This window comes from Suricata suricatta, chromosome 1 (genome assembly GCF_006229205.1).
Source record: "Suricata suricatta isolate VVHF042 chromosome 1, meerkat_22Aug2017_6uvM2_HiC, whole genome shotgun sequence".
Lineage (NCBI taxonomy): Eukaryota > Metazoa > Chordata > Mammalia > Carnivora > Herpestidae > Suricata > Suricata suricatta.
The window spans coordinates 50,952,034-50,961,324 of record NC_043700.1 but is presented as its reverse complement, the minus strand read 5'-3'; the positions used below and the strand labels follow the sequence as shown (position 1 = coordinate 50,961,324).

Genomic DNA, 9,291 nt, shown 5'->3' with positions numbered 1-9,291 from the left:
AGTAATCCTGTAATGAACTTGGTGAGAGGGTGTGCAGATATCTCTTTGACATGGTGCTTTCACATCCTTTGGACAAATACCCAGAAGTAGAATTGCTAAGTCATATAGCCGTTCGATTTTTTTTTGAGGAACCTCCATACTGTTTTCCATAGTGGCTACACCAGTTCACAATTCCACCAACAGTGCACAAGTGCTCCCTCCCCTCCACATCTTTGCCAACAGCTGTTATTTCTTGTCTTTTTGATAATAGTCATTCAACAGGTGTGAGGTGATATCTCACTGTGGTTCTGATTTGCATTTCCTTGATGGTTAGTTATGGTGAGCGCCTTTTTGGGCACTGGGGGTTTCTTTTTACTTGAAAACTGGAACAGTTGCAGCTTGCATCATTGTCACACATTTTTTTTTAAAGAAACTCTTACTTTTCTAATTGAGAAATTTTATTTTGACCCTGTCACTCATCCACCCACTCAACAGATTTATCAATCTTCTATACTGTGTGCTTATATCAACCTTAAAATTATTATAAGTATTTCAAATTTCTATTTACATGCTTATTTCTTCAAATAAATGGGGAACTCCTTTAAAGATATCTTGTGTTGGTCTATATCACAACCTTAGAACTTCCTAAAGTACCTGACATAGAATATAGACTAAATGAATATTTAGAATGAATGAATAAGCAAAATGTATTTATTTTAGAGTGTTTTTGAGAGCAAGAAAGAGAAAAAGAGTGAGGGGGAGGCAGAGAGAGAATCTCAAGCAGGCTCCATACTGCCAATGCAGAGTCTCACATGGGGCTTGAACCATGAATCAGATCATGACCTGAGCCTAAACCAAGAGCTGATGCTTAACCAACTGGATCACCAAGGCACCCCCCCCAAATGTGTATTTTTAATAACAATTGATATAGCATCTTTTTTGGTGAGATGGAATTTTTACCCAGAGAGATTGATTTGCCTTCATTGATAGTGACAGACTGATGAATGGTTTATTTTCATAAAGAAGCTATTTTCCATAGTAAATTGATACTATTGAAAGAGATGTTTCTGAATTAAATGCCCAAAACAAGTGAGACAAGGCTTTAACACCACACATGCAAACAAATGTTTCATAGTAGCAGTTTCAAATCTGTGGTCATAATGGTTAGAATTCAGTTTGTTTGCAAAGCATTTTTATTAGTCATGTTCTGAATGTTTTTGAAATTTTAACTATATGGAGTAGTTAATATGCATTTTCCCTTTCTTCTGCCCTGAAGGAAAAATGTTAGAAATGTAAATATTTTAAAAGTATGAATTTTTAACACCTTATAGATTTTTTATTTCTGTCCTAGAAATATGATTTAATGTGAGAAAGATATTTATTTGCTAAGACATCAGAATTTTAAGAAAACTTCAAGAACAGAAAAATATTTTTAGCATTTGATGTAACTGGCCAGAATTCAGGTGTAGCACTGATAGGTCTTCACCTTGTTACCTTGGCCAAAGTCCTTGTTCTTACTTGGCTTCAGTTTATAAAAATAAACATTATAGTTTATTTCACACCTTTCCCTTTGCTCTTTAATTCCTCTGAAAAAGTCTGACTTTTTTAGAGTTCCTTTTGGAAATTTCATTGTTATTATCTGAAAAATTTGTAACTCTATTACTGTTTGATTTTATCCATTCATAAAGCTACATTTTAATGTTTGAAGACATTTATATTTTATTAACTTTTAAGATAACAGCTTTTATGAGATATAATTTCCATTTGTACCATAAAAAGTCATCCTTTAAAACATGCTCATTTCAATGGTTTTAAGTATATATAACTATGTATGCAGCCATAATCAGTATCTGATTTTAGAATATTTTAATTATGAAAAAATCCATTAATAGTCATGTCCCATTTCCCCCTGTATCCAGCCTCTGGGAACTGCTAATTTACTTTCTGTCTCTATGGACTGCTCTCTTCTGAACATTTCATATAAATGGAATCATACAATATGTGACCTTGAGTGACTTATTCTTTCATTAACATAATGTTTCTCAGATTTGTTGTCATACATTGATCTTGAGTACTTAAATTAGTTTGATGTTTAACAACCATAAATGCCTTCATTTATATAGTTATATATATATATATTTAAATATATAGTTATATATTTTTTAAATTCACTAGGCTTTATCTTTTTAGAATGGCTTTAGGTTCATAGCGAAACTGAGCAGAAGAAAGAAAGCTTTCTCACATGCCCCCTGACCCTATATATGCATGGCCTCCCCCATTATCAACATCTTCAGTTCTGTACATTTGTTACAATTGATGGGGCTACATTTGAACATTATTGCCATCCAAAGTCCAGCATTTACATTAAGGTTCACCCTAGGTATTCTATATTCTATGATTTAGACAAATGCATAAGGGCACATATCCACTATTACAGTATCATAAAGAATACAGAATTTTTGCTGCCCTAAAAATATTCTGTGCGCTGCCTATTCATCTCTATCTCCCCGACTAAGCTATGACAACTGCTGATCTTTTTACTCTCTCCATAGTTTTGCCTTTTCTAGACTATCAAATGGTTAGAATCATGCAGTCAGTAGCCTTTTCAGATTGGCCTTTTTCACTTAATAAAATACATTTAAGTTTCCTTCATGGCTTAGTAGCTCATTTCTTTTTAGCACTCACTAATATTCCATTATCTGGATGTACTGTACATAGTTTATATACTCCTTTACCTGCTGTTTCAATTTCATTGATTTCTGCTCCAATTTTTATCATTGCTTTTGTTTTTATACTTGGGATTTAATTTATTCTTCCATCCTAAAGTGAAAGCTTAGATACCTAATTTTAGATCTTGCTTCTTTTCTAATACATTCATCCAATGTTGTCATTTTCCTTGTAAGTCCTATTTTTGCTGCAACACAAAAATTTTGATAAACTGTGCTTTCATTTTTATTTAGTTCAAAATATTTAAATTTCTCTTGAGATTTCTTCTTTGATCTGTATGCTATTTAAAAGAATGTTGTTTGGGGTGCCTGGGTGGCTCAGTCAATTAAGTGTCCAATTTTGGCTTAGATCATGATCTCAGAGATCATGAGCTGGATCTCTGCATCAGGCTCTGTGCTGACAGCTCGGAGCATGAAACCGGCTTCAGATTCTGTGTCTTCCTCTTTTTCTGTCCCTCCCCTGCTCATGATCTCTCTCTCTCTCTCTTTCTCTCTTTCAAAAATAAAATCAATAAAAAAATAAATAAATATAAAAGTATGTTGTTTAATCACCATGGATATTGGCGATTTAAACTATCTTTTTGTTATTGGTTTCTAGTTTAATTCCCTTGGGATATGAGACCAGATATTGCATACTTTCTATCATTTTAAATTTGTTAAGATGTGTTTTATGGCCCAGAATTTGTTCTATCTTGGGGGTTGCTCATGGTGAACTTGAGAAGAATACATATTCCGCTGATGGATGAAGTAGTCTATAGATGTATGTACATTATATATCCAGTTGATTTGTGATGGTGTTGAGTTCAGTATGTCCTTACTGATTTTCACTCTGCTGAATCTACCCATTTATTTGTTTTGTTGAGAGGAGAGAGAGAGAGAGAGAGAGAGAGAGAGAGAGAGAGAGAGAAGGAGAGAGAGAGAGAGAGAGAGAGAGAGAGAGAGCAGGAGCTGGGAAGAGAGTAGAGGAAGGGAGAGAGAGAGAGAGACCCTTCAGCAGTCTCCATACTCAGTATGGAGCCCCAATGTGAGGCTGGGTCCCATGACCCTGGGATCATGAACTGACCTGAAATCAAGAGTCGGACACTCAACTGACTGAACCATCCAGGTACCCCAAATCTACCCATTTCTCATAGAGGTGTGTTGATGTATCCAATCTAATACTGTTGGATTGAGTGGCAATAATGGAACAATGGTAAATAGGTATTTAGCATTCTATTCTTCTATGATTAGGTCTCAGTCTTTTAATGAGTCTGTGCCTCAGGACTGTGATATTCACAAGTGCTTCCCCATTTTTTTTCATTCCTAATGTTATATAGAATAGCTAGAATAGGCTAGAGTTCTTGGGTCATTTAGGCGCTGATAAAAACCACAGCTGCTTAGGCTGTGCTTAAATATATTCTCCTGTGCCAGATATAATTAAGAAAAGAATGCTGTGGTATATTTCCAAATGGTTCTTTTTTCCCTCCCTACTCGAAGCAAGAAGGGATTTTTCTCTGCTATTCACTGTGATAACCTCGTAGAGTTCCAAGAGATAAAACTCACAAAGGTTTGGGGCCCCTTCTATGACTCTGGGTCCCCTGAAGTTTTTATCTCTCAGGCTTATACAGAGTCTTCAGCAATTCATCATTTACAGTTCAGGATCCTCTTCCCTGTGATGATTTCTGCTTATGATTTCTTCTCTAACATGCTGTGACATTCTTTGTATTTGCCTATTGGTTTCTCCAAGTTGGGGGCATTGGTTTGCTCTGTGACATCACTTAGATATTTCTTAGATCTCTAAGAAAAGCTATTAATTTTTCAGTTTGTTTAGCTTTTTGCTTCTTGTTGAAATGAAGTGACAGCTTCTAAGCTTCTTGCATACCGAACCAGAAACCTCAAGTTTCTTATAGTTTCATTTTAAAAGCCTAACATAATTTTAGGTTTTGGGGGTTTTCACAGCTTTGGGTATTCCGTAGCCTTTTAAATTACTGTGTATTTTCATCTACAGAGAGGACCTCACTTGAGCCTAAACTGTATTCATTTTAATACAGGAATATTTAAGGCATTTAAGAAAACAGTAGGGTCTATGTACACGTATAAGTGATAGTAAGAATAAAAGTAGAGTCAAGTCATATAAATTAAATGATAAATCACCTTTATTTCAGTTCCTTAATATACTTAGCTCTCTTTTGCCTAAAGAAAATAAATTTGCTCTTGCCTCTAAATGGAATATTAAATGCTCTGCATGGTTAACTTTTCAGGTTAAATAATCCCCAAAAGGTTTCCCTGACATATTTAAGGAAGCTACAATACCTAATATTTTTTATCACATCACCCATTTTTTTACATAATAGGTAATGATTATTTGTAGACATACTTACTTATTTTCTATCATTCCTGTCCTAAGACAAGGTCCAAGAGGTAAATACTCCTTTGACTTCCCAGCTGCTTTTCTCTGTGTCCTAAGACACAAATACAAGACAGTGAAAAATATGGAAATAAAAACTACTGCCAAGGTGTCATGGTGCTCCCAGGACCATCTACAGGCAGAGAAAGCTCCAGGAGTACCAAGCAGCAAAAGGAAAACCCAAATGCCAGAACACAAGCCTTATCTAAAGACAAAGAGTAAATGTCTGAATCTTCCACCTTCTTAATCTACTATTATACTCAAAAAGATGTTACCAAACATCTTGCTTTGCCTATCAAAGCTACAAGACCCATCAGCATTAAACTCCAGGCCAGTCCTGATAATATCACAGGATCCCAGAATCCAAAGTTGGAGCCACAAAAACTTCTGGGCAAAAGGCTGACTTCCACATGTGTTTCTTCTAACTCAAACTGCAAGCCTTCTAGCAATATTCAACAACAGCATAAAGCTGGATCATTCAATAGGGGAGAACTCTAGAAAAACCATGGGGTCACTTAATATACAAGAAAAGAAAACTGTGAAGAAGTAGGTAGCAGATCCAGGAAATGCTAAATGTGCAGACACTGTGGACAATAACCATGTTGAAAATGAATCCTTGGGTAGCTCTCTAAAAGAGATTAAAGGTTCTAAAAGAACATGCCCCAAACCTTTCCATATTCTGAGAGAAAACCAAATTCTAAATTATGGACAGTAAGTAAACCAAAGACTAAGTCTTCTAGTTAAACCAAGAGCAGTTTGACCCTTAAATAAGCCTTGGGCAAATGTTCAGAGAATAGCACTGGTCTGAAAGACCGAATTAATAAACAGTTTGCTGGAGAAACACAATTAGGACCCTACCAGTAAAGTCACAGCAACTCTCTAGTGGAACAAATCTTGCAAGACCAGGAAAAAAAAAAACTCCCAAAGACCATTTCCTCTCACTATGTTCACACCCTTAGTAGGATTCAAGCATCAAAGAAACCAGTCATCAAGGACATAAAGGAAATAAAGATTAATAGGGATAAATATAAAAACCAAATGAAGCTAAGTTACAGTCACACACTGTAACTGAGCAGAAAGTAAAACAAGCCAAACCCTGGACATGTCCCCCCAGTGTGCTTCTGGGAGACTATGCCAACATCTAATCATTAGGCAAGATCAGAAAACACTCAACCTTGTTTTAGACCTCAGGCATCCTGTGCACTGCAAAAACCAAAAGCCATATGCCAAAGTTCTAATTTGGATGGTTTTAATTCAGTCATTCTAAGCACCTCTAACATAAGAGCAAGTAGAACCAATGGGAATAAATGCAGCAGTGGCTATCAACAAAAAGCACAGACTTTGGACTCCAAGTTGAAAAAGACTCTTCCCTGGGAGCTGTCTTAGCTCCCAAAACTCAAGCTGGTAACAAAACCATAAATGGAAGGAGAGTCCCAAATGGGACCCAAACTAATCCAAATATTAAAATCACAGCAGAGGATCAAAGGAAACACCTGGAAAAATGGCAGAAATCTAAGGGGAAAATCTATAAACAGCCTCCTGTGGAACTTTAAACAAAAAGAAAAATAATAGAGGAAATGAATATTTCATTCTGGAAGAGTATGGGAAAAGATGAAGAAAAGAATGCACAACTTGAACTGTCAAAAAAAAATAATAATAACAACACTCCAACAGAGTGTCTGCAGCTCATCAAATGGGTGTACTTTCTAATAAAATATTTGCCATATTGTCCAGTATTCCTGAAGCTGAAAAATCTCCTAAATTCTAAATCTGCAAAGCAAAGTCATCACCAAGTAAAAGCATCTTTGATGTTATTGGGCTGTAAGAAAACGCCATTCGAAACAAGGCAACACGGAAATAAGAGTTGCAAGAAGTTCTTCATACTTTGCAAGATGCAAACAGAATCACAGGAGTTACCTCTAACTCTTAGGTTGCTGAACTGAAGATAACATCAATAGAAGAGGCGGGCAAGAAGACGGAATCTGAAAAGTCTTGTCTTTTTCTGAAAGAGAGAGAAGTTCACAGCAACATCCTAAATAACCAAGGCAGAACAGTATCATCCTGATATCAAATTACAGAGCACCTGGATCCCTAAAATAAGTGGAATGCCCCCAGTGTGAGGCTTGAAGCTCTTCCCTGTTGTATGGCGTTCAGCAAGAAGTGAGCACGATTAAGCACACTGTGTCCCACTATCTGGAAATGCTGCAGTAACACCATGTTGTAGTGACTTCTCTTCATGAGCTATTTGAAGTGGAAGAAACAGTGTTTTATATTCCTTAAAAATGAGGCTTTGTAACATGGTTGAAAATCCTTGACTCATAATTTCTTTGTGCCTTATTTTAAAAAGGTGTTTCAGAGCCTCCAGGAAACAAGAAATATCCTTGTCCAGGTGACCTGGAAAAAATTATATAATGACAAGCAGAGTATGGGCTCTCAGGATTTAGTAATTCATGGGTTTACTGAAATTTAACATCCCCATGAGACTGTGCTTGGTTTAATTAAGATTATAGTTTGCCACAGTTTTATAGTATACATAAATGTTAAATTGTTGACTATTAATTTACCCCACAAGTCTGGTAAAACTTTTCACTCTATTAATCTACTTTACTCTTCATTTTAGTTCTTTTTTTTATATCAGAAGATTGGTGCCACAGTACGATAGACTTTTTTTCTTGTATCCATCTTAGGAGAGAGGAGTTGAACTTAAAAGCTAGTCTTCTGGAGTGCCTGGGTGGCTCAGTTGGTTAAGCATCTGACTTTGGCCTGGGTCATGATCTCACCAGTCAGACTGAGCCCTGCACACAGGCTCTGTGTTGACAGCTCAGAGCCTGCAGCCTGTGTCAGGTTCTGTCTCCCTCTCATTCTCCGCTCTTCCCCCACTTACACTCTGTCTGTCTCTCTCAAAAATAAATAAACATTTAAACTTTTTAATAAATAAATTACATTTTAAAAAGCTAGCCTTCTCAACTAGATGGCATGTGACAGACCATCTGGTCAAATCCCATCATTTTACAGGAGATAATGCTAGCTGTGACTTTGCTCAGAGATTGCAAATGACTGAAATGAATTTTATGTATGACTGACTTCTGTCACAGTGTCACTGTAGATAAAGGATAATTCACATCCTGTTTGTGCCTGGGTTCCTCCAATGAAACCCAGTTCTAAATTGGGGTAGTCATCTAGCTTTTTATATTCAACTCTAATATTTCATTTCTTATTAAGAAATGCTTCAAAAAAGCAGGGGGGGAGCAAGCGAGAGGGGAGGGGAGGGGACACTTACTTCATTTCTATTCTCTTCTCTGCTACTTGACACCTGGCCTGAGAAGACTGTACAAGCCCCATAGACTATTCTAGGCTGTCCTTCCTTTCTCCTGGGCAACAGCTCTTGGAAAAGTAAAATCAGAACCATTATGGAAAGATAAAGTATAGAAAACTTACCCAACATATTTTGAGTTTCAAAATGTCAACTTTCCCTATATTTAAGTATTATCTAAAACAAAAGCATTAAATTTTGTTCAAAAGCAAAAGACAGTGAAAAATATAGAGAGTGAGAGAGGATGAGAGAGACACAGACAGACAGAGGGACAGAGAAAAGGAAAATATATGTTTTTCTATAATGTGAGATCTTAAAAATTTAAGAACACAAATCAGAGATGACATGTGTGCTGATTGATGGAGACAAGGATGGCATATTTGGCAGTCTTCCTGGCCTAGTCAGTGGGGTCCTCCACATTAGCAGTCTGTAATAATTGGTGTAGACCTGAGCACCAAGGTCAACCCCCAGGGCAGATGTTTGAATCTGTGGCAGCAGAAGATGGAGTTGTGTCTCTGGTGGGTACTGATAGCATAGCTGACACTGTAGGGATAACAATAACTGGGATATTTAGGGAGCAAAGGAAGAAAGAGAAAATGCTAAAAATCATGTAGTAGTCATGGTGACAACTTCTTGGAGCATTGACACTTCCAGGAACCTCTCAAAATTATCCAAGAAGAAACAGAGGGAGAATGGATTTCCCATAGAATAAATAGGAACATGTGGTGCCGGAGAAATTTTACTTTGTGGACTTTTTATCTTCTCTTATTGCCAGACTAAAGAAGCCTAAGAAACAAAGGTGTCCTTTTGCAAGTTACTAATTTTATTTGCTCCTTTAGGAAAGAAATTAGGAGACCAAAAAAAAAAAAAATCACCAACCAGATCTA

At 36.5% G+C, this 9,291-nt stretch overlaps 1 pseudogene; it reads left to right on the top strand.

Moving 5' to 3' along the window:
- The first annotated feature begins 3,886 nt into the window (after positions 1-3,886).
- Positions 3,887-7,387, top strand: LOC115300916 (annotated as a pseudogene).
- The last annotated feature ends 1,904 nt before the right edge of the window (positions 7,388-9,291 follow it).